This window comes from Channa argus, chromosome 11, assembly GCF_033026475.1.
Source record: "Channa argus isolate prfri chromosome 11, Channa argus male v1.0, whole genome shotgun sequence".
In the NCBI taxonomy this organism is placed as follows: Eukaryota; Metazoa; Chordata; class Actinopteri; order Anabantiformes; family Channidae; genus Channa; species Channa argus.
In genome coordinates, this window is record NC_090207.1 from 24,688,748 (window position 1) to 24,716,058 (window position 27,311).

Sequence of the window (27,311 nt, forward strand, 5' to 3'; positions counted from 1 at the left end):
TGCTCCATTTGTTTCGTTAGTTGTCTACACACCAGAGTCTATCCCCTTGTCCTTTCTATGCTGTGGTCAGGAATGTGCTCAAGATGGAGCAGTTGCATCATGTTTGTAATTATTCTGAACATTAAGTAGCAATAAGAATAATGTAAATAGAGTTTGGTAAAAGTATCCAGCACATAGAGTATGCATAAGGTAATGTGATTAGGAATATATTTCCAAGTATTACAACAACTTTGTGAGCTTAATTGAGCGTGTTTATAACTACAGCACACCAGGCTATGTGAAGGAGTGAATAACTTGCATAGAGCTGTAAAGAACGTCTCACCTGGACCAGTTTAGCTGGCCCAGTAAAGCCACTAGTTTTCAGAGTCAGTCTCATAACTTTCTAAAATATTCAAGTTTATTCATTTCAAATGCAAGATTTAAGCATCATCAGTCCTTTAATCAAGCTTGTGAGCTCATTAGCTTCAAGTATTCTATCTATGATGAAAATGGCCACTGTGCTCTTCTCCTAGCCAGAAGCATTTTTTTTTTTTATTGCCTTGGTATATTCCATGGTGCTTGTTGGAAGTCACCTTGTGTCCAGCCATTAAGGAATATAGAATCTGCAGTTGTCTGTCCTCTATTTTTGACACTGCTGCTCACCCTGCTCATTGTCAATTGTGTTCCAAGGTCAATAGCTGGGCTTCCTGCCTGTGAGTCATCTTCCATCCCTGACCTCACCCCTACCCCCGGGGTACGCTCTTTTATTGACTTTTACCTTAATTGGTGCAGCCTATAACACACTGCTGCCATCATGAATTGGCCATGTTGGCCCAAATTGTGTCAATTTTCATTTGTCAACTGCCTTTCCAGCCTGACACTTGGCCTTTCCCTAGTGGCCAGTATATGGTGCTAGGTATGACAGTTTCCAATACACAGAGTAAAACAATTCACAGATCGACAATGTTCTCATTGAACCTAATCATACTTATACCACATGCAGGACTTACACTGTCCTTTCTACTTTCTTATTATATATAAAACATCTTCAAGTGTATTACTCATGAAAAACTACACTTAAAAAACTCTGCACCCATGTCTTCAGTAGCAGGACACAACAATATGAAACACACCAGCTTCAGTTTCCAGAAGAACAGGCCACAGTAGGCTACTAATGTCTCTTTGCTGTTTTCTTGTTAAGGAAAAAAAAATAACACAGGGAGTTTCAAAGAGATATTTTCCACCAAGAATGAAAAAGTAAAGAAAAAAAGAGGTGCTGTATGTGTGACTAATATGATGTGAAGGTATTGTTCTTTCTTTTAAGTAGGTGACATATGAAATACATCTATGTACATGTAGTGTCTAAAATCAGTTTGGGCTTGTTTAGCCAATCATACACCAATTACTAGAGCACAGTTTTTCTACTCTGTCCATCAACTCAGCACTCTGGTGGGCTTTGGTGTTCTCAAGGTACCAGTTGGCTCATCAGTCTCTCCGCTGTTGTCTCATCCTGCCTGTCTATCCTTTGTCCTTACCACTATTGGGCCTCCCCCCCCTATCTGCACTTCTGTCACCATGCTGTCTACAATCCTCTAACCCTGATACTCCCTCTGCTCACCAATCCTCACCCTCGTCTCAGCATAAAGTTGGACAAATGGCCAAAGCCTGGTCTCTAGTTGGTCACAGATAACATTCGTCATAGCAACAGGTAATAAAGTAAACTAAAAGCCTGAAACTAAGCAAGAAAATAGAATGAATTAATGTAATGAGAATATAATATCACGACACAAATTAAAATACATGAAAAATACTGCATTTAATCACACACACACACACACACGACTAACCAGTGAATAAACCCTCTCTGTTGGTGTGTAAAGGTGCACCAAAGCCAAAGATGAACACAGCAGAGACTGTGTCCTTCTGGGCCAGGACACATGCGTCCCTGAAGTTGTGTTGATGGTTATCATGAGCCTGGGGTTCATCGGTTTTGTTTTAAAGGGACCGAGCATTTATTAAGACGACAGAAGGCTGGGGATTGCGTAACAAATATGCTGTCTGATGCACACTCCTGCTCTGTTTCATCGGTTTAGCTTGGTGTATGCTGGTCTATCCAACTGTTTTAAAAGCCGGGCTCAAATTCACTGAAATTAGGAGAACATGAAGTCAGAAGGCGGTGCAATGTTTGGTGGATGGATGTGCTGAAGGAGAAAGTGTATTTTATCCTTTGGATGGGGCGGTTTGGCACACCATGGCTCATCCAGTTAACAGTCCAGCACCAGTAGAAGCAGCAGCACATCCCAATCCATGCTATCAGAAATAACAATCTACCATATCACCTTGAAAGTCAGTGAACAGGAATATTGTTAAAATACACAAAATTTTACAGTTAGAAGCAAAAGGAGTGCTGCTATTTGCAGCCTACACAGATTGTATAATAAAAGCTAACCACATAAATTTAATTAAAATACACAGAGAAACCAATGCAATAGAATATATATATATATATATATATATATATAAACACTACATGCATCCAACACATGAAATATACATGCATGTGTTTCTACGGTGGCAATATTGTTTGTGTTTTGACAGAATTCAGTCACTACATGCCACAAGGGCACTGGTCTCCTGTAGACCCCCTGCCCCAAAAGTTCACAAATTAAGAGTGATAAAGACTGTAAGAACAAACAAATATGGTCATTTACGATGGAGGACTTGTTAATCGATCCATAAATTACATTTATTGCAAGAGTGTTCGCAAAAGTCACAAATGCAGTTTAGTTGTGTAGAAACATATTTTTCTAGGTGGTGACTAACAAAGAGCCAATATGAGAGCACTTGACTTTGTCAAGTGACAAAAAAACAAGACTGAAATAAATGCTAATGCTGTTGCCAGTTTTGTAAGTAACTACTAACAGCTAATTTATAAGAATTGTATTTTAACAAAACAAATCTTTCCAGAAGTCTCTGGACACATAGGTCAAAAATGACCTTTTGAGATTTTCATGTAAACCTTAAAATTATGAGAAAGTTTTAATATTTAGATAAACGGGAAGTTTTGTAACATTCTGCACAATTAGGCCAGAAATAAAATATGAGCAAATTTATGAAATTATTTATGTTAATAAAAGCGTCAATATCCTATTTTTTAATTCACTCCATTGAAGCATTTTCAAGGATTTAGGTTTGTTGCCCTTCCTTTTTTCTTTAGTTAGCATATACAACAACAAGAAAAAGTAATGGCACCGTTTGCAATTTCCTGGTTTTCTTCATAAATAGGCCATGAAACATGATCTGATCACGATATCTCTGTCATTATTTTTCATACAGTATATCTATTGAACACACCCATCAAACCTACAAATAGATGGTGGAAAAAGTAACTGATGCTTTTTTCAAGCAGCATCAGTGGATGTGAGTTATGCCAGGACACCATGAAACGTTTATCAGTCCTAGAGATACTAGAGATACAAATTCCCCGAGACCTCAACCCAGTCTAATTTAAGAGATGCTCCAGAGTAACCTCGAGTGCTGTTCACACCAGACGTCCTAAGAATATGGCTGAGAGGAAGCGCTTCATTAAGAAAGAATGGTCCAAAATTCTAACTAAACATTGTGCATCTCTAATCCACAGTTACAGGAAGCACTTGCTGGATATTATTGGTGGCAAAAAAGGTTTACCCATTTATTAAAACAGTGTTTCCATTACCTTTTCCACTACTTTGACTTTGCATGTTTAATGGGGGGATCAATAAAGACATGAAAGATCAAGACTGTTCATTCGTGTTTTTCTAAGCTTAGCAACATTTGTTAAGAACCCAAGTGAGGGGACGACGAGGGGAAGTATAAAAGTAAAAGGGATTGTGCAGAGGGAGAGAGACAGAAAAAATATAGGAGCACAGGAAAAGACACCACTATAGGAGCAAACACAGTGAATCAGAACATGAACATAAATACAGGAGTGAGGGCAACTTAACAAACTAACTAACCACAACTGTGCCAGGGAAGTAGGGAAACAGGATAATATACATTCATGCAGGGGAATGTTGGGCTGATACACACAGAACAAAAGTGTTTGTGCAAATAAAAGGATCTAGAGAAGGAAATGATAACTAACCAAAAGCAGTGCGCACATCCAATAACGACAAGTGTCAGGACCAGACGGATAAACCAAAGAGTGTGCACATACAGGAACCAATCACAACAGCAAACATTATAACACAGCCACACTCGCACAAAGATTGATAGATAGTGATAAACAAATATTCAAACATCAGACCAAAAATGAGAGGAACCAGAAAACAGGAGCCAGGCAGAACAGAAAAATCCATAGTCCAAACAGTAGAGACCAAGGCGAGGACTTGGTGTCTAGAGGCACAGGAAGACAATCTGGCAGGAAACAGTTGGGAGAGCTGGGTTTAAATGGACACGGGCACAGGTGAAAATACTTAGGACTAATGAGTTGCAAATTTAAATTTGTAAATTTGGTGAAGATCATATCATAACATGTCACATACATAAAATGTGATCTGATCAATTTATGCAGCAAATTAGGAAAATGCAAACAGCTACTTTTTTTCTAGACTGTCGTAAACGAAAAACAAAAAGATATTTCAAATGAGATTAGGATTTATGAGTTTCACTATACTATATATACAGTTTCTTACTATGTTTGCAGAGTCAATAACGTGATATTTGGACAAAATAAATGTCCAAATGTTTGCTGGAAACGTCTGAGCAGCTCATGAATGCCTTTAACTTTCAAGCATTACTGGCTGTAGGTCCCCAAAGTACAACATCAAACAGCTTCCCAATCAATATTTCACTTCCACTGACACCTCCTTGTGTCCAGGTGTACTTTCCATACCCCATTTACTTCTCCGGTCAGATGAGACAATCAATTTCACCACCGCATGTTTTATATGTCTAATAAAATCTCTGCGCTGTCAACTAGCTGTGGAATATTTAAGAGTTCAATTCAGACGGCTGCTAGTGTACCAAGGCTGGGCAACAGTTGAAAGCCAGGAGGGACCGCTCGGTAGAAAGGTCAGGTATCAGCTACTCAGACCACGCCAAATGTCAGCAAGACAATCTGATAATTTTTGACCCTGGGGTGAGGAGAAAATCAAAGTGTATATATGGAGGATCTGTAAAAGGCCCAGTGCAAAATGTCAGACAAATATAAGGTGGGATGAAGTGAGATGTCAGTCAGACACCAGTGTCAGTATTCAGAGAGCCGACATTTAGTCTTTTGCGGCAAAGTGCAGTGAGCTGATCAAACTGCACGTGTAACCGAAAGTGACAGCAACAAGCTATTTGTTTAACTGAGGAGAAAAAATAATTAGTGTTTCCTTTGCAGAATGTTTTCACATTTTACTTTACTTACGTGGTTTCAGTGAGGTTTTGCCTCCCACCCAAGGTGAAGACAATACAGTTCAGTGAATTTAGATTGTTAAATGATGTACAACTAGAATATTTAGAAAACACCCTCATTAAAAATCAGCAGAACTGACACTAAGCTCAAAGTCACACAGTTAATGATGACAGAATGTGAGATCTTCTTGCCTTTTTTTTTTTTTTTTTTGAAACCATTTAAAACTAGAGCTGAGGAGAATCAGAAGCGAATAAATCATTTGAAAATCCCATTAGAACAGACACATAGGACTCAGCTGTGTTTTTAAAAGCCAAAAGGGTCAAAGATAAAAAAAAATTAATAGGCTTCATAGGTAGAAATAAATAGACTGGGAAAAGGTGGCTCTGATGGAAAATGAGGTTTAATAAAAAGCTGCCTGCTTTCTTCACAGTGGGGTAGACAGAATACGGAACATGCCAGTATCATCGGTTCCTTTTGGCTGGAGGGTGCAGGGCTTCACTGAAACAATCAGCTCAGAGGCAAAGCGCTAAAACAACCCAGCCTCAATGCTCTAGGTCGGGCGATCCAATCGCAAAACATGAATAACCTCGGCCTAGAAAAGCAATTACCCTGCAGCCTAGACAAAGGGGCCAAGGCACTGACACCTTCACGGCCAGAATGGCAGCAGCGGGCTGCTGCTGTCTCTGCAACGGTACATTTTAATACGCTTTGTGCATTGCTGTTTAATCCTTGGTGGGAGGAGGGGGGTTCTGTGTGTAATTCCTATTATTTCAAGTAATAATACATCGATTCAAAAGTTGCTGGTGGTGTTCATGTTCATGTAATTTATGTAGGACAAACACAAAAAGAAAATACAAGATATTAACACGCTAATATTGCCAATTAGCTGAGGCCAAGGATCTTTGATGGAGCCTTTAACCAAGACATCCTCCGAACTCTAACTTTGTTTTAGTATATTTTAAAGGGTGGATACCTGAAACTAAAAAATGTAACGTTGGTAACCTTTAAATGAATAATGTTTTTTTTTTTTACAATTCCCACACAGACACTTAAACCAACAATAAATCTCTACTCATGGTTGATGTATATGTCAGTCTGCAACCTGGGCTGGCTTGTTTGTCTCTGCTCTGTGATCTCTGTTGTTTGCCAAAACATAAAAAAAAAAAACCCGGAGGGTTGATTTTGACAGCCGTCATTCCCGGAGTAATTATCCAGATTTTTAGCTACAGCCCTAATCAAAATCTTGAGTTACTGCATGAAGACATATTATGTTAATTAGAGCTGGATGTTGGCACTAATCGCCTGATTCAATTTCAACAGTCCAGAATTTAATAATTTTCATTGGATTCACTCATGTTTGTGTTGGTATCAGCCTGATGTCTGCAGATGGCTGTCAGCTACTGGAAAATTATATTGTAGAATAAGAAGAACGTTTGATTGTTGTTGCGATAGAATTTTTTTTCCTCTTCCTTAGTCAAGTGTTACTAGATCTTGGAAGAATTTTAGACAAAACTCAGCACGATCTCCGTTTAATACATGACGGCATGGAGAAGAACACACGGATGTAGGTGTCTTCTTCTGACTTGTATCTCTCAAACCTCTTCTAATTATACTCAAACCTAAGAAAGTAACCACCTTCACAAAACATGAATGAAGAAACCAGCTGTAATTTCTTTTTGACAGTCATAATTTTTGTCCCTTTTTAGCTTATCTGTCAATGTCAGTTGTGAAGCAATAAACCCCTTGTGACCCCAGGACCCCACTATCTACTACATTTCCTGTGCCTTCTTGTCCTCTTTGGGACCTCTTCAATAAGCCCATTATATATTATAGCCTAATATTTGCATGAAACACACAAACTAGTTACTCATTTGAGAGACTTACATTGTGGGTCGTAAGGTTGCACAAATGTGGAAATATGGGACTCGGCTTGCACTCATTTTCTTGACATGAAGTGAATCAATATTTGTGATTTTCTTTTCTATTTTTGGTCAGTAAATTTACATAACAAACGAAGCAACATTTAACTAAGGTCATTGTGTAGTTAATATAAAGTCTTTACGGGTCAGTTAGCAAAGAAATATGGAAAAATACTGACGTTTATTCATAACCTTGAGTTTTGACTGTGCCTCTGAAAACCCTCAATTTGATGGGCTACATCCCTACCTGTCTATACTAAAGTGAATCAGGACACCCCTAGGTTACACACACAAACACAAAAAAAAAAGCTATGTGGTAGAGCCCTCTCCTCTTCTGCATCAGTCTCAACCTGCTTTATTAATTTTGGTATCAGCAATAGCAGCCTGGGTTTTACTTGGTATTGGATCAGAAAAGAAATAAGTGGAATTTCACATCATTATTGCAGGCACTACCCACCCCCGCAAGATCTCTTAACTCTGCTCCTTACAGTCTTCTCTCTACCTGCGCCTCTACACTGACCAGCACTTCAGTTGGACTTAATGATGAAATTACAGTAAATCTGAAATCTCCATAACGTATAAACAAAGCGAGAAAATGATGAGAAATTCTCCGATTAGTTAAAAGGGCAAGCTTTTAGAAGTGAACATATCTGTACTGCCGCTGTGAGTTTGGGAGGATTTGACAGCACCTCTTCACATTAGGGCAAGTTTTGAGGCATATTACTTGAAAAAAAATATAAGCTATATCTTTAAGTTGCCTGGAGGTAACATCTATGCCGCAGCGCACTCCAACATAAATGCAAAGCAGCTGAAATTTGTAAATGTAATTTCCAGAGCACTTGAATATAAGTGTGACCCTTTGGTGAGCTTTCTTGGCCATGGGAAGTTAAAAAGGGAAAGTCAATTTAGAGCCTCTTCAGTAAAAACGTTTGTAAATCTTACACTTAATTAAAAGGACCTCAATTTACTGCTCTTATCTTAGGTAATCATGTTAACCAATAGCGGTGCTAAAAACTCATTAGGGGTATGGATTTTAATTAGCAACCTTGTAGATGCAACATAAAATATCCCCCACTGAACAGAAATCCGTTTGTAAAGGGAATATTCAAGCTGTGCTTGCTTGGAAAAGGTAATTATTAGCTAATGAAGTGTATTTTCTTTTCTATTCAGTGATTTCCTTTTCGACAATTTGCCATAGTATGCACTTAAATTTACTATATGTCACTTGGCCGTACAAATTAAATACACTCTACTACACCTAATCAGTCAGTCCTGATGAGGTTTCTGCAAGTACAGTACATACCGTATAAAATCTAATGGAAAACCGCTGCTCTGAATGTGAAAAAAGTGGCTAAATTAGAAGTGATGAATGCTGGCTCTGGATTTAGTATAAATAGTATTAAGTCGGATGCAAATTGCTTTCTGGTGTTAATGCATTGCATTATTGCTTGAGTGAAATTTATATCACTGACTATTTAAGGATTTTATGTTTTTAATTTACACTAACATGTTTTTAAATCCATAATTGCAAGAGTTTTGGCAAATTTGGCAAACACATCACCCACTGATAACCTAATGAAATGATCAGACACTTTATTTATTACAGTAGTTTCCACTACTAAGCTCGCCTGCTTTTAGTAGTTAACTTTATCAGGTATAATCCTGGGTAAAGCCCATAGCTGGATTATGGAATGGGCCAACTAGGCACTAACCCAAGGCCCTAGTCTCTACCTGCAAAATATCCCAGAAGCAAAAAAAACCTTAATAACCATAGGAAGATGCTAAACAACCATATGCAAAATGCTCACAAGGACACACAAAACAGCCATAAAGACATACAAAATCACAGCAAAAGGCACACAGTGACCACAAGGAGACATAAAAAGGTCTTCAAAGAAAGACAACAGTCAACCACAAAGAGATGCAAAGTGGCATAATTTCATTATGTGTCAAACATCTTGGTATATAAGCATGGTATGACTGGGATGGTGGGAACATTTTATTCACAACTAAATAAGCACCAAACAATATAAATTTAGGTATTACTACCCAAAAGTATGGCTGTCGTTCTTTTTTATGACTGTGACATGTATTTTGTTTCATTTACTGTGATTCAAATGCAGCCCATATATCCATCCATCATCTATGCTGCTTATACTGTTAAGGGGCACAGCATACTGGAGCCTCTGGAACTATATATATATATATATATATTCTGAATCTAAGGAGTTGGTTCCAGTAACTGCATCAACACTACAAAAGTAATTCTACACTTTCTCTATTTCTCTTGCAATTTTTAAAGATTGCTTTGGCTTTTCTTGGAAGCATCAGAAAAGAAAAGCTCTAACTTTTAAAAATTGTGACAAAAAGCTGAGTCAGACTTGCCTTCAGACAAAGATTGCAAATTGCATACCATATGGCAAAACTCCTGAAGTTTATTTGTCTGGAAGTTAGGCTTTTTGGACTTTAGTCTTGGCAGAAGATGGATGTTAAGACGAAGATGGTTAGGGTTACATATTAAACAACTTTCAGCTAAAATCAATTACTTCTGGCAGTCTGATGTCCTTGTCTGCATACAGGTTCTCTGGAGAAAGTTTCCAAGAGATTTTTTAGAAAACAGGGGACTTTTAAAGTGTTACTGAGTTCAAGGACCCTACTTCAAGGACAATCTGTTGATAATTCTACCGCTTTTCGTTAAGCTTTGAATATATGAACTTTGCATACTAGTATTTTTATGCTGCTCTTCTTAGAGTACTACTTTCAACAATCAATTAAAGTACTGTTTAGTAGAAAACCTAACTAAATCCATTTGCAACCACACAACTGAAAAGATATAAAACTAAACAATCAGGTTTTCCCCACCGATTGAAATTTATGGAGGTTCCTCCCTGACCCCTTTTCCCCAAATTCAATGTAGTTATTAAAATTATATTCCTCTTTCATTTTTTTAATGAATTTTTAATATTGACATGCTTTTTTAACAGGATAATGTTAGCAGACGGCGAGCCAACTAGCAGGTGGAGAGTGTGAACGTCTTTTCCTTCTCCCTGAGGTAGAAATTAAAGATGATATCGAAAGGTCAGGGAGAAATCAGGATCCAGAGGAAACAGCTCTGGATGATGAAAGTGTTGCTGGTGCAGAGAGCTACTTGTGATCATACCCACACAGTCCACCCGTTTAATAAGAAGAGGGAAGAGCAGTCTGCCCATTACTTGCTGTGAATTATATACAGCAATAATCAATTGTTTTAGTGATCAAATCAAGCTGATGACATAAGGAAATGGTGCTGAAGGTCAGCTGAGCTCAGGGCTGCAGCAGCAGAAGGAGGAAGGAGAGACAAACATTGTGCTGCACAGCTGTATAACATGGTACACAGCAGGGATGTAAAGATCAACACAGTTTTGTGATGAAATCCTACTGGATAGGATGGAACTGTCGAAGGAGACAAAAATATCCATGTTTCAAAGTTAAACAAAGTTTAGGCTGGTCTCTTTTCCATATTTTTCATATTTATTAGGCGGCTGTAGCTCAGTTGGTAAAGACAGTCTTCCACGGACCACAGGGTGAGTGGTTCAATCCCCGGCCCTGGCTATATGTCACAGTGTCCCTGGGCAAGACACTGAACCCTTAACAGCTCATTCCCCTCCCCAGCTGTGCAGTGATGGTTCAAGCCCGGTAGAAATTGGGGAGGGTTGTGTCAGGAAGGACATCCGGCGTCAAATCAACATGCGGACAATATTCTGCTGTGGCGACCCTGAACTCACGGGATAAGCCGAAAGGACAAAAAAATAAATAAAAAATTAGACTTAGAAGAATCAAACACAGTGCTGATGTCCTCCCTGATGTGCAGATTCATGAACTAGGTAAAAACTGTGTTTTCAGCTTTATAGCATTATTAACACAGGACTAATAATAAATATGGATCTGGTGAAATGAATGGTTTGCAACAAAACAAGTAAGCACACATTGATAATGACAGCGAGTCAGAAACCTGGAGATGACAGTTCGCTTCCTATCCGACGTGATGGCACTTTGAGATTATCTGTCAGGAAGAGATAAGGATGAGATAAACTCCCTAAATTCATTTGTGAGATACTGGTACTGGAGACTTAACCAAGAAGATTAGGTTCTGTGAATGTAGTTATTCGAGCTTCTACACACTACTGAATAATGGTTCTGAATACTTTGTGAAAAAAAAATATGTTTTCACTTTGCAGTTATAGGTTATTGTGTGTAGGCTGATGTTATCTGATGGGCAACATTTGCCATTTAGAATTAAATTGACCACACAAGAAATTTTATACGAATTGTATGTGAATATTTTTTTAACCAACTGTATGAATTTAGATATCTTCAAAGGTCAATCAAATTCAGACTTCATGATTCTTTATCTTAACTCTTTATCAGAAATCGTACATTAATTAGCCTTTATCCAATTTTCTTAAAATGGTGGTATAATTGATATTATATTTTTATTGAAGTCTTATTGTTACAATTTGTCACTTTCTGACCCAAATTAACACCCTGAGACATATCTTTAGTCTTTACACAGACAAATAGATACTAAAGCAAGAAAATATTATATATTATATTGTTTTGTATCAATAAGTGTCTCACTACAGTAGTACTTTGTGAGATCACATCCCCAAGGCACCTATCAGTCAACCACCTGTGACCCTGTGGAAGGATAACTGGTCATCACAATAATTAGTTTTGCCCAATTTCCTGTTTGCCACACATACATTTTAACAACTTGCTGCCTAAGCGTTGTGACACACTCAACGACTGTGCGGCCGATGAATGTGATTCAGTCATGAAGACTGGTCGGAACTAATTGGTCCTGGTCAGTGCCAGTCTGGCCTAGCCTGCGCTGACAGTTGGCAGTTTGATGTCAGTCATTCTGACAACAAATATTTTAGACATTTTTAATATTTGGTCACCATTGATGTTACAGGTGATGTGGAACTACAGTAACTACAGCTTTACCTGAACGTAGCAAGTTATTTTACCTTGATTTCGCTCTGTAGGCTCTAAAGTCCATGTTGTCCTCGGCTTTACATCCGTGATATAGCGGCTTTTTTTGTCTTTTTTTGCCTACTATCAGAAATCTGTGATGTGTTTGTGGAAACCGTTTTTATGTGTGAGCTGCCCAGTCTTTGACAGTCTTTGTTAGTCTTCAGTTTCGTCCCCAGATGTAGCCCATATTGCACCGGCAGTAAGCATCTGTTTGTGTAATTTTTTTATAGTGAGTCCTACACTGTTGGCTGTAGTCAAACCCTCCTTTTGCGTTTTTTCAGGTTATTGACTCAGCATTAGTTCTCTCAGTGAGAGACACCATTGATTAGCTGTTCAGCTTAGTGAATCAGTACACAAGAAGAGACCACAGTACTAACCCCAAGTACAATTTATTAGTTCTTATCAGACATATGCTCAATTTTAAGTAGCTATGAATCATCTGTAGTGAGTTTACAGTTTGGATATCTGTAGTTCTAGGTTTTGTGCTGTTTTCATTACCACAAGTTCTTTAATGTCAATCTAGCCTGTTGCTTCTTACAAGATAATGTTATTCACTTTACCTGTCTGTAGTTTTAATGTTGTGGCTGATCGGTGTTATGATTGACTGGCCATAGCAAATGCAAACCTACACCACCTAATTTTAAATGACCGCTCACTAGCTCTGTATAAAGTAAATCACAGATGACAAATAAACTATGCACACATCCAAAGATGATTAATATTAACAGTTCAATTTGCAGTTTTTAAATTCGGTCCTCACCTGCATCCCATTGACATTCCCAATTAGAGACACTGATACCTGATTAAAATAACAGTTTGAGTTTGATACTGTGATAAAGTTTATACAAATCTCACAAATGAAACACAAATTAATGCACACGCTTGTTATAGATTTAAACTGACATCTTTTTTTTTTTTTTTTATGTTACGGGAATAATTTCTTCAATAGTCTTGATTCATCCATGAATCCCATCTGCTTACCACCACTGTTTCTCTGGTCGATGTTAAAAGTAGCAACCACTCTTCATGAAATCAGAGACTTTAATTCAGATATCTACTAAAAAATAAAAGCTTTTCTTATCAACAGGCTGATTTATCCTACTGTAGTTATGGGGCCTTAACAGGGTGATTTTATTCATCTGTCTATAATGTTTTGGTCAACACCAAATACATGTCAAACTGTGTGGTCGTACACATCCTTAAGGCCCTCAGACAATAACACCTGATGATTTTGCTGTTACCTATCATTTCACACTCATGCCAAAAGTGATATATATTTAAATATAGTAAATAGTAGCTTTAACTATATAACAGCTGCAAAGGAATCGTCCATTAAATCTGGATATGGATATGGACAACACTTCCATTTTTACGCTGGATGCCTTACCTGAAGCAACCCTCCAAACTTTTTACCAGGTTTGGGACTGCCACTGCATGGCTGGGGATGACGATGGGCAGTATGAGGTTCAGTGTCTTGCCCAGGGACACTGACGTATGGTCGGGGAGAACTTCTGACCGTACGTAAATTAAGTAAATTAGTAAATTAACAAGTTAATTTTTTGAACTGTGATAACACAAAATAATCTGTGGTTCTGATTTGGAATAGAACAACAAAAGGGAAAAATTGCATGGCAGATCAACTCAAAGCCTAAACGTAACAAATTTCAGCCATCTGCCAAACTCAAAATGTGTTTTCTGCCATGAAATTTTGACGTTTACTTATTTATTTTAATAGTCCATGAAAGTCAAAGAAAAAATTTGATGAACCTTGGTCGGTTGGGGGAACTTTATTGACCACCATGACCCTTTCCTTTATTGACAGGCTCCGGATTTTCTTATGTTTTTATGTCATTTATTTATTTATTTGCAGCACAAACTTAGGGGTGGCAATCAGTCTGTTGATCCGGCTACTACTTAGCTCCCACTGAAAAATCTTGGGCATGACAATGACCCAAAATGACTGATGGCTCATGAGTAGATTAGAAAGAAGAAAGTTGTTTTGTGGCTTAAAGCTGCACAAATCATCTGCTTGTGAACCCAGAGTGCAGAATTAGCTGTTAGCTTTAGTACTATAAGTTGTCACTTCTCCCATTACTGTGCATCAGCGGGAGTCAACTTCACTCACCACTAGTTTGGAAGTTGGAAATCCTCGATCTTCTCCCTCCCGTGTCAATCTTAGTGGCCAAACTAATGACTCAGGTGAAAGTGCCGTGGATGTTAAGAGGAGGTCTTGGTGGTTGTATGAAATACTTTGATAACAGGAGGAAGCAATTAGTTTAATTTCTTTAAGGTTATGTTTTGGTTCTAATAAACCATCTTTCCCTAATCCTAACTCTGTGGCAAGTTTTGCAGCCTCGACAGTGATGATCCAGCACATTGTTACTGTGTGTTTAATGCTGTTGCTGACATGAGTTTCAGTTTGGGAAGAGGTGATAGCTGATTGAGGAGCAGGCAGATGGCTCTGGAACAACAACACACCCCCCCCCCCCCCCCCCCCCCCCCCCCCAAAAAAAAAAACCTGTCTGATCAGTGATAATCGTTGTATCCTGTACACAGTTTGTAAGGAGTGAAGCTGTGGCTGTTTACACATTTGCAATGTGTAAAGTTTTGCGACAATGTAGCACATCTGACGTATTATATTGTGGTGACCTTAAACATCACTACCTCTGCCAGTAGCTTCCAAGTGGGGCCGCTGCTACCTGATGTATGACAACCAAATTGATATAGTTACAAAACTCAACTACACTTAAACACCTGTAACTGTCATACGGACAATGTTTAGCGTAATCCTCAGAGCAATGAAACAAGTTTTCACTTCTGGTTACTTGAAATTAAAGAGAAAATGGGAAGAAGAGGAAAAATGACGAGGTTGATTTTTTGGGCCTCAATGACCTTCTTTGCTCTGGCATCTGGCATCACCTCACGGTATCCAGTACATTCTCGAGCAGAGCATATAGGAAGTAGGAAAGAACATCAAAAATAATTTTTCTATGCCTAATTTTGCTTTATCACTGGTACTAGCTGCTTTTTTTACTTAAACATGTATCGAGTTTGCTGCGAAAGCTGTCAGAAATGGCATGTGGTTTAAACAAAACAAGCCTCTCCTCTAAAAATGTTCCACACAGCTACACACCTGCAAATCCAAATATGTTTACTCAAAATCTACTTGCAACAAGATTACATATTCTCTTACATCATATTTTTTGACATTCAACAGATATGGGAAGTTCCAAATACTAAATGTATTTACAAAATATATGTTGGCTTTTATTTTGAGTTTCAAGCAAGCTTTTTTAAAATAGTTAAAATGTCCATATTCAAGCTTATTGTGAAACTGTGGAATATGCTGGTGGATAGATCCTCACATAAAAAAACCAAGACACAGTGACTTTCTCTAGCACTGTAAAATAAAAACGAAATAAAACCAGATACTGACTGCAGGTGGTTACAGCTTTAACGATACATAACTCGTAATGCTTTATTTCGATTAGCTTTGTTCGAGCTGACTGGAGCTGTTTGTTTCGTTTCATTTGCTTTGCCACTGATTTGCGAACCAGCCATGGAGCAACAGGATTTGATAAAATAATCAAATCTCATGCACAACACATTTTAGTGTCAGCACTAGGCTGAGTCAACTGTGAAACAAACAACACAAAGCTTCATTATTATTGTTCACCTCACTGCTGATTTGGAAAAAATGATCTGACTTTCAGACCACACACTGCTCAGTGGAACTGCTTCAGAGGTTTTTGCACAATTCTTTATTTGGAATAATTGATATTAATCTGCTATAAGTGTATGATTCAGACTGGTGTTAAGACATGTGGCAGTGGCCAAGCCAGACAGGCAGCAACAATTAATCTAAACTCTGCAGAATCGGGAATAAGCTTTGGTCTCTGCCTGAATACAGCTCAGTATACATAGGTAGCATTATACAGTACCACTCATTGCTGTAGCTGCAACTGTAGATACCACTTACTAATCAACAGCTCTGGGCCACATTTAGTGGTAAGTAGTCATTTATCATTTGTCCTACAGTATTTCATGCACTGTACATGCAGCAAGTCACAGATTAAATATTGGAGTTTTTTTCATAAACCCGGCATTGTTTTAGACTGACACTGTACAATTACTAAAAAGTATGTTTCTGTTGTGCTGCAAATTACTGCATTGAGGTGAAGTGTAATACTGTTTCTGTACTGTATCATTTAGCTAAGATTTTGTCCTAATGAGTAAAGAATTAAACTCACAGTCTCCTAATTCCAAGAGCTGTGAGAAACCAGTTCTTGTGATAATTTGTTTCTGTGAATGAATTCCATTGAATGACCAAAACCAACAACTATTACTTACTACCCAATTTATGTTTACTATGAAGTTTTATATATCTTATTATTCTTCAGTGCCCTAGAGTTTTATTGTTGTCTGAAAACTGTTAAAAACACATGGATGAACCACACTTTTGAACAAGGCTCCTTCCTTATCATGAACACACACTGTATTATTTTTGCTTTAATTTGAGTCAGTCCCACCTACACAGCTCTTACTGCTGGACCTTCTCACCAAAGCAGCAAATATATACATTGATTAGCCACATTATTAGCACCGAATCTGGTGCTTCTAATAAATGTATATAAAGTATTTATATGCAGCCCAAAATAGTCCCCAACAAATGCATTATGTTAAATTAGCAAACATAATTAAAATAAACTGTATTGTCAGTTTATTAATCCTTTTAAATCAGCTTGGGGATGTTTGCTAAAGGGAAAGAAGAAAAATGCTGCAATAAAGACAAAAACAAGTTTTGTTTCAGTCCTAATGAAGTGTTTTAAAATCAAGCAAATTTAGCTTTGGATACATTTTTACACCAATATCATTTTACAAACATTATTACAAATAACCATCCTCAGTATCATACTATTCCTTTATTGATTTACAGTACAGTTTGGGACATTCTCAGTTTTTGTAATGACATTGCCACAACTACATAAAACACTGTTGTGGAGCAGAGCAGAGTAGCGAGGGCGTGTGCTGGGTGGAGCAGAGTGGACTAATTTTGAATCCCATGTTAGTACTAGTTTATATTCCATATTTTAGCTTAAAGGTGCAGAAATTATTCTCTATTTAATAATTTCTTAAAGGAATAGCTAATGTACATACGATAGTTCTGCTCTTATTTCTGTGCAAGTAATATAAACTAGTTTCTAGCAGTTAGCTTAACTGCTGGAAACAGAGAGTATTTTATACAGTTATGTAAAGGGTATAAAACAAATGAAACATAACTAGTTAATTAGTTTTTTAAGCAATAACCAGATCCTGTTATCTTTGGACAGGCTTTATGCTAAGCTAAGCTAACCCTGCAAAGCTAAGCCAATGTGTACGTAAATCTGTTTCTAAATTGCTTTGTAAAGCAGGTGCAAACATGTTCTCAAGTTTGTCAACCATCAAAATATTGAGCTGCCCTGTAGGTTAATGGCTATATTGCCAAATAATGGCCTTATACAAAAAAAAAAGTCTTTAAAGAAACCTAATCTTTGCATTTTCGCCTATATTACAAAACAAAGTGATTATTTTAGCAGATGATCTTAGAACTCTCTTAAAAAATACAAATGTAGTCTTTGTAGTAAAAGATATGTTTACTGTGCTTTGGTGGCATCTGCTCATTTGTCCTCCGTTTACATTTCCTTCTTTGTCGTGCCAGTCATTCTGGCACTGACCGTGGAGGCTGCGACACCATCATTATGCCCATTTGCAGAGGCACCTTGGGAGCAAGGTTGTTAAGAACACTAATTCCAGTCAGCGAAGGGCTGTGTAGCTCTAATCTGTGTGCGGGAATTGGTAATCATGAGGTGGCACACCATCAAACACAGATTGCCATGTCAGATAGGATTAAAGATAGCATCGCTTTGATTGATATGTCTCTGTGTGCAGCTGATGGATGCTGATGTGACAGGAAGGGTATGATGACCTCCTGTACAAGAGACAGTTTCAGGCAAACAATCAGATTAGTTAAAGATGTATTGGTTTAAAATGTGTTGTGCTGCGCCGTGCTTCATGAAAAATGGAAATGACTGCCATCGTATTACCCTACAACAGCACTATAGTGGCAATTTCACCTTGTTTTACTTTTATGCGCTACTATGCAGCACTTTGATGAGTACCTTCTCAGACAGTTGGCATGCATTAGTAACCACCATGACACCCAATGCCTTTGTTATTCCTTGTAGTTTCAATAAAGCATGCTGTCCTGGGTTTTACTGGCAAATAACTGGACAAATAGATGACACAAAGGTTGGGCTGATGTTTGTGCATTGTGCAAGCAAACAAAAGGATATTTGGGACAACTCTGTGCAATACAGGTTCACGATTAAAATATTAATCATCTTGCCTCAGGACAACAAGTACATAAAGTGCATAAAAGACCACCCACAGTCTGCACTGAACAGAGGGAACACTGCTTCATGTTCATACTGTGTGTACCAGAACAATGTCTGCAATCCATTTGGCCATACCACTGATACCACTGTGCTGCTTGTTCTGTGAGGGCGAGAGCGGAAAGAGCTGCTTATGGAGTTTATTCCAAACATGAAACAGTGGCTAGAGAGGCTGAAGCCAGGGTAAATATTCGCGTTAAAAGGGTAAAGAGTTGTATCAAAGGCAAGGAGGAAGGGGTGAATAGCACTTTAAACATCTGCAGGTAGATACAATTATAAGTCAATTATAATATTTAATGTGCATTTTTAAACTGGAAGTTTTGACCAGACCGTAACATAGATATTTTTTGGTAAAATGTATTATTCACCAAGCTGCAGGCATACAACATATAGTGTTACAATGAACAATTCCCTCCAAAAGTATTGGCACAGCATGGCCAATTCATTTGTTCTAAAGATATTTGAAAACAAATAAAATTTCAGCTTTGATTTGATGTTTTTTAAATTTAGATACATTACACATGACTGTGTAAGCTACTGATATGTATTTGGTTTACTAACCATATTGATTACAACACATTTGGGTTTGGGTTATTAGTATTTGTATGACATGTAGTGTAAAACGTAAAGAGTGGTTCATCACATAGTCAGTATGGTCATGTGCATAATGTTACATTGTATTTTTCTTTTCTTTTTCAATCTGTTTCAGTTTTGAGCCCATTTTGTTACTGGAAAAAGCTTCAATAAAGAAGGGAAAAGCAGAAGAAACAGAGCTATTCCCGCATCTCCTGTGGTTGGCTTATGTCATTTTCAAGTTTGGGCAGTCGTCAGTCATCGAGAAGGAAGGCTTGCTCCTCAAAGAGTCAAAGCTGTTGGAGACCTTGTCCCATGGGAGAGCCCTCTTGGCAAGACTGTGGGTGGCGCACATCGTGACCTGAGAAAAAGCAAAGAGTTGATACTCCCAAACCTAATAAAAGATGAAGACAGCAAGGCATTAGGTATTGGGTATCTAGTTGATGAAGATAAGCTCTATATGATCATATCAGTCAACTTTTCAAAGAGGTAAGGAAAGATGTGGACAGGCCAAAACCTGCGACGAGAAGACGTAAAACCAAAGACACCAAACCCACTGACTAGATGAGAACTGCTCAGCCAAGTAGTGGGGCTCTATGGCCTAATAGGTCTGGCCCCACCTGCCAAGGAGAAAGGAGCTTTTCTTGTCAGGAAAACCTTTCAGAAAGCTGTGACAGGAGGACTGGCCCAAGACACATGGGATAAGCCACTCTCAGAAGGTCTGTGAGAGGAGGCCATCAAACTGTTTGAGGACTATGCAGAGCTTGGCCAGGTAAAGGCCCACAGAGGTCTCTCACCAACTGCATGGCAGGAAAAACCATGGGGAATTACATTCTCAGATGGGAGTGAAAAGTCATATGGAGAAGTCATGTATCTAAGGTGGCGAACACATGGAGGCACAGCTCTAAGTTGAGTCCAAGGCAAAGCTAGCACCACTGGACCAAAAAGGTGTTTGAGTCAGGGCTGAGCTTTGTGGTGCGGTTTTTGCAGCCAGACTCAGGAAATACTTTGAGAAGTACAGCTGCATGGGGATTGAGCAGTGGTTTCACTTAGTAGACAGCCGCACAATCCTGGGAGCAACTCAGCAAGATAGCTATGGCTACCAGGCCTTTTTTTGCCAACAGAGTTGGAGAGATCAAACAGGCTGGACCAGTTCAGGACTGGTGGTGGATTCCAGGCGATCTCAATATCGCCAATATTGTCACAAGTGGAGCAGCACCTAAAGACCCCAGGTAGAGACTGTGTGGCAAAGAGGACCAGAAAGTCTGCACCATACATACAGTAACTCTTTTTCTTGTAGTTGACTGGCCAAATTTAAAGTAGCCTATTGGAACAGATACTTAAAGTAAAGTAAATAAAATGTAATATTTGTTTGCAGTAACTGCATTGCGATGCCCTGACATAAAAATAAAGTTAAATTTCAATGCAGAACATGCAGATGCCTCTGCGCAGTAAATCACGACTACAGTAATAATGAATAGGGGCTTTGGGTACTGCAGCACCATTTGCAGTAATGTGAAGCCTCTGTGTTTTAGCCCAGCAAACTGTGAGGGATTTACCAAGACATTCCGAATCTGAATTAGACTCGCACATGCTTGGCTTGAGTGATGCTGCAATTAAAGAAAGATTAGTTTGCGGTTGGTAATGTAGCAGGTAAATGAAGAGAGAATCTGAAATCCACAGTTTGAACTCATGATTTAGTCACGGATGTTTTCATTTTTCTCTGCTGTTGTTCTACTTCAATCCATCTTTATTTAAACCCTTTTTTTTAAACATGGTTTGATTTGTTTTTAGTCTTGTTACCCTAAAGACAGCTGTGAGCGAACAAATGTTGGTGTTGCTGTGTTTCCTTTCTTTCTGTCATTTAAAGAGAGCCACTAATAGTTTTACTCACTAGCTGTCACTTTTCTCATTAGTTTGGATGTTAGACACACTATTTTAATTTCAGCGATAATATTCCAGGGTTACATCTCCCAACGTGCTGAACATTGATGGATGCTGACACTGTTGTCTTTGCTCTCTTTCGATGTGAATATTTATAATGTGCAACATATAAAATTCATAGCCCTTTCACTGCTGCCCTTGACCTGCTCAGAGGCTTTGAAGTCATTCTTCCTGCACTGACAGGGCCACCTCATCTCCTGTTGTATTTCATGAAGCACAGCAGAATATGGTAAAATCCATTTCAGAATTATCCCCATTGATAGAGGCATAAAATACTTCATATTTTATAGGTAGTACAAGCCTCCTAAAAATGTTTTCCACACAATTACTGCGGTTGATAGTGAAGTCTCACTTTGTGTTGAAAAGCATATTTTCTAAAATGTTCAACACCGCAATAACATGGCATTTCACATAAAACATGAGTGAAGCTGTGTAGTGTGTGACCACTGCTGCTGAATAATGAATAGCACAGCAACCAGTCATGCTTCCTGTGTCTGCTGCTGCTTTATCTCATGACTGTATTTGATCCTTTTTGCTTGACAGCACACTAAAGCTTGCAGGCAGCTGTTGGCTTCCTGTAGAAGATGTAAAGTTTGTGATAAGTTAACTGTGTTACTTGTCCTGCTGAACTGAAAGGAACAAGAACAAGCTGTTCTAGCCCATCAAGTTTACAGGCACATTACCTACTGTAGGAAGAGACATCCAGGGAAACAGCTGCTGCAGCAGTCCTTGGTGGAGCTGCCGACCGGTCCCACATTGGTTCACCGGTTCCCCATGTGGCCCCTGTGACATGCCATGCAAATCGAAATGGATGCCCCCAACTTTATGAACAAAAATTAATGTGAATTTTCTGCATTTTAAGCAGCCAGCGCAACAATACCACATGGCACCATATGGTATATGCACAGAGCCAAAAAAAGCGATTGGCAAATGTTAACACAGTCATTTGTGGGGTTTTATCCTGCACACAAAGTGGTGGAAGTGTGAAATAATTTAGAACTTGCAGCATACGTGCGGTGGAACAGGAAACAAATTTAATACGATAAAGTACAGCTTCTTTTGTATCTTCGGCCCACACGTCAAACAACGATACCCTTCTAGATAAAAAAAGCACGTAGCAATTTAGTTCTATTGATTTCATATGAGAAGGAAATAAAAGGTGACAAGCTTTCCCAATTGTCTGGCCATTCACACCTGATTATATATTTCTATCTAGAGTTTAAAATTGAGAAAAATATTAAGCAATTTGCATATTATGTAGCCTTCAATTCCTCCCTCTGAATGCTTTGGTGGGAAGCTGACTGATGAACTCGAAAGTAACAGAAAACTGATAATGGCTTTGCAGCGTATCATCAGAATCTGTAAAATTAAGGACGAGTGATGTTTACAGAAAGCAATCTGTTTGATGAGCGCTTCAAAATCAATTTCAAGCAACAAGGGTCAAAGCAGCCTCCCTTGATTTGACAATGGTTCTGTAGCATACTGCTCCCCAGCTAAATGGTGGTGGGCAGACGAATGCAATTACCCAGCATAAAACATTCCTGACTCCCTACTAATTATAAACCCTTGTGAATAATCACAATCCAATGCAATTAATGGAGGAACTCTTCAGCAGAACACTGCAGAGATCTGCACCTCGCCCTGATGCCACATTTTAATTTTACAGATTTCATAACGCCTATCCATATTTGAAATTAGAGTTATGAAATGTGACTGACCCTTTGTCGCCACCGGGGGAGGCCCTGATTGCAAATCTGTCCCATCTATAACTTTTGAAAAATGCCGCTACATGACGATTTTACACGGTTCAAAAAGCCCTAAAAAATTTGTATTAAATGCCATATCAGTGCATATAATAAGTAAAATAAATCAGTTCCAACTGGCTTCAGAATACTGGGTGAACTTTTTCTTGGGAGATTTTAAAAAGAAAAATCTGATCCAAAATATCACTTCCAAAGGAGGACTGTGGTTTCACAGATAGTACGTTCTTGCCTATAACAAGTCCATTTGAGAAAATATACATCTTTGTTAATGGGATAGGATATAAGGTAAGTCATTTTGTTTATTTTGTTTGCCACAACAATACTTTTTTATAAAATTGGGATTTGTGACTTGACATTTGGGACTTGGGATTTGTAAAATAAAATTACTTAATAGGATGGAGATGTTTTGTATTGCAAATGTCTGTGTTTCACACTCTCAATAGAGCACCGGCACACAGCCGGAAGTAATAAAACTGGAATGTTTTACCAGTTCTAAAAAGGTCATGAAAGTGTGATAACTGAAACCAAACAGAGCCTGAGCGGATGGTTTTTATTCTAAAGGTAAAATCTGAATTCATATTTACTGCAATTCCGTGGTCTACGCTTGTTAAATAAAAGCAGTGTGTTACAGATGTACAGTACATCGTGTTAGAACACACCAATAACTTAACATTATGCTAATATACAGTTTGACAATATCCACACTGACCCCAGAAGTTTTTTTTTTAAATAAAAAAAAAACAAACAATAATGTGAGGTAATACATGAGAGGCACAAGGTGGGGCTACTAGTCCACCGTCCATTCCAGCTGTTTCAGTATTTCTGTAAGGGTCAGCAATGTTTTATCTATTGGGTTTTGCAATAAGGCATTAAATGTATTTGGAATCAAAGTGAATAATGAAGTTTCATGGCTTCATATTCAAACTAGCGCTAATCATTTTGACCTGTGCTCTTGCTTGTTGCAACAAAAATGCAACGAGCTACAAATGAGTACTATAGTGACTTGAAGCCAATAACAAGAAACGATGAGACTGTCAATATTCCATATTCAATATTTAACCAAGGCACTGTGAGTTACATTTGCGGCATTTTAGGTGTATATGTGAGGCAGGATAGATTAGTTTTGAATTTTTTTTTTTTTTTGCAATGGAAACCCTCCAAATATTTCATCTCCAGGGTGATTTTTTTCAGTAGTTCAGTAGTGGTTGTGATGAATATGAGAATGCTGAGGCAATACCTTGGGGTTATATTTATGACATTTTGTGCTGCCATCCTGCCCTTTTGACTGAACTTGAGTCATGTGTGGGGGTCATTGAGGGCACATGCTGCACATGAAAGAGTAAGGAGAAGAGTCAGGAGCATTAAATACACACAAACAATCTCAATGTATCACTGTGTATGCTTGCATGTGTGTGTGTCTGTCTTTGTGTTTTTTGCTTTATTTTAAATAATTTTTAAAACTGCAGGGCCAGAAATGACCCATAGATGATCTCTACCCCATACAGCTTTAATGGAAATATGAACAAACACAATGTTTCACTGTATGGGCCACCATTTTTAAAATGAAAAATAAATGGGGTGGGGAGCTTCTCAGCTGTTAAAATTGTAGCAGACAAAACAAGGGTTAATCATTACTCCTCACAATTTCCATGTTACTGTTTGCCAGGTGTTAGGTCTTCAAGCTAATAAAAGGAGCGACTCACCCCACGAACTGTCATTAGGTTGAAGAAACAAATGAATAGCAGCCCCTGATTATATTCTCTCAATGACATAAATCCTGAACGTGCAGCAAATCCTCATTTCTGTTTTTAAGTATTGTAGGAACCGAATCCATCATGCTCTGGAACGTAAAGGATCCTGATAACTCAAAATGTCACTTTAACCGTGTGTGTCCTCACCTCCTCTGCTATCTTCATCCACTACCATTTGTCTCTTTAATAAATGCTTGACACATTACAGCACAGGACATAAATGTGAAAAAGTGCGATAGTTTCATTTGAAAAATGTACCTTCGTAGATGTAGCCTGTATGAAATAATCCTGGTATTGTTTTAATTGAACAGACTCTTCCTGTTACATATATTACACCAATATGTGAACAGAATCTAAAATTATACTTACTGACCATTTAGGAATAAATGAAGAAAAAACTAGGATCAAAACAGCACTAGCACCTCATGATATCTCAGACCAGAGGTCTTATCAATTTTGCAGGTCTGTAACCATTGGGTCCAAATGGCAATAAAAAACTAGTGACAGTATTTGATCAAAGTTGGGGGGTTGTAAGGCAAAAGGCTTCTCATATGGGACTCTGCCCCTTGAGCCAAGATTGAGGGTCTGATAAGAACCTGACTCCAGGCAGCTCACTGCAAAATGTATTAACGTACTGTGTCATTACTTCATATTGGGCCCGGTATGCCCTGCATCTGGAGAGCTACAGAGGAGAAAATGGAGTTAGAGCTTACGTCTTATTGCAACCGATATTCACCCTCCCCACATTACAGTGGGAGACAATACTGTGACCTTTGACCCATGGGAGTGAGGGAGGAGTCACAAACAGAAATGACTGAAAGAGAAATTGAACGACTGTTGAGTAAACAAAGTCAAAGTGCAGAAAAATGAACACAATTCTCTTCAGGTGGTGTATTTTGACCCCTTTGCAGATTGTAAAGCCACAAAGAAACCACTGCACTTACTTATACAAGTTTTTCCTTGAGAAATAAAGATGTCAGCTTTCTGTGTTAACGAACGTTACTCACTAAATGCACTGTGTGTTACTGATGTGTAAAGTGTTGAGTGTTTTTTCTTTGTCATAAAACATTTTCACAGATTTTTTTTTTTCAATTTTTATTTGTTAAATGTTTGCTTGCCTGCAGTCTTTTCTACTGCTACTTTACTGCACGATACATACTTGTAAATGAAAATAAAACACAGTTAAGAGTTCAAAAACTGCATTTTTTTCATATTAAATTTGAATGAGGGGGTGGGAGAATTTTAACCATGTAAACTCTTGGTTTTATTATTATCTTATGTTAGAATATGTATATTGTTTCCTGCATGTTTGCCTCATATGCATGTAACATGACGGGTTTGTTTACCTTTGAATATTTTTCATTTCATTTCATTTTGCTTCATGAGAAAGAACAGCAGAAACACAAATATTTTCCCCATAAGATGATGGTAAAATGTGGTTTGATCTTGGACTTCTTCTTCTACCAAATGAACAAATTTTTCTCGAAGCTTGAACTAAAAAAAAAAACTTCTGTCATTTTTCCAGCAGATTTAACAGCAGGCATGAAGTTTTATACTATACTATGTAAATGCAAATGTTATCAGTGTCTTGAGTTTGATTTAGTTTCTGTCGTAGTACAATGTAAAATAGTGCAAAAGTTTTTGTCCATTTTCAGTCAATTGATTTAGTTCTAGTCTACATACAGTCAACAACTACTAGAAATATTTTAGTCTAGCTTGCAAAATAACACCAACATGGACATGCTACTGACAGTGGCAACTGATGTCGAGCAGTTTTCACCTGATGGTGACACTAGATAAAAGCATCACTAAATTGAGTAGAAATAAAACACTGAGTGCAAAGTGCAATGGACCCACGGACAAATGTTGCATAGCTAAAACCACTATGTATATAATGTGATATCATTCAGGATCATTTTTAATAAGGCACACTCACATTCCTTTTCCTATTGACAATGTATACAACCACCACCAAAGTGCAAATATATTAAACAAGTTTAAGCAAATCCATGATATCATGACTAAACATAACCATCTTTATTTAGTGGCTAAACCTGTTTGTGGCTAAACCTAAACAAACTGCTGTGTTTGCATTTGTTATGCAATTGTACAGTAAGAGACAGCATCCCCCATTTTGGTTCCTGCTACTAAAAGGTGTGTCATTTCCACAGACATCTGCCTTCCTGTGTGGTGGCACTATTTCAACAGCCGCTTTTGTGGGTTGGAGGTCTTCTTGCCATTCACTGACCTCTGCAGTCACCGCACATACTTTGAAAAATGCAGAGCACACCACAATTAATCCATCCGTCTATTATTTTTACCCCTTATCCTCATCAGAGTTGCAAGGGGGCTGGGGCCTATCCTAGCTATTAGTGGGTGAGAGATGGGGTAAAACACTTGGACAGGTCTCCAGTCTGTCTCAGGGCAAACACAGACAGACAACCATTCACACCTACAGGCAGCTTAGAGTCACTACGCTCACTAATGAGTCAGACCTAACATACACCTGTTGAGGAATACAGGTTAATAAATGCATTAATAGGGATGCTGCTAAA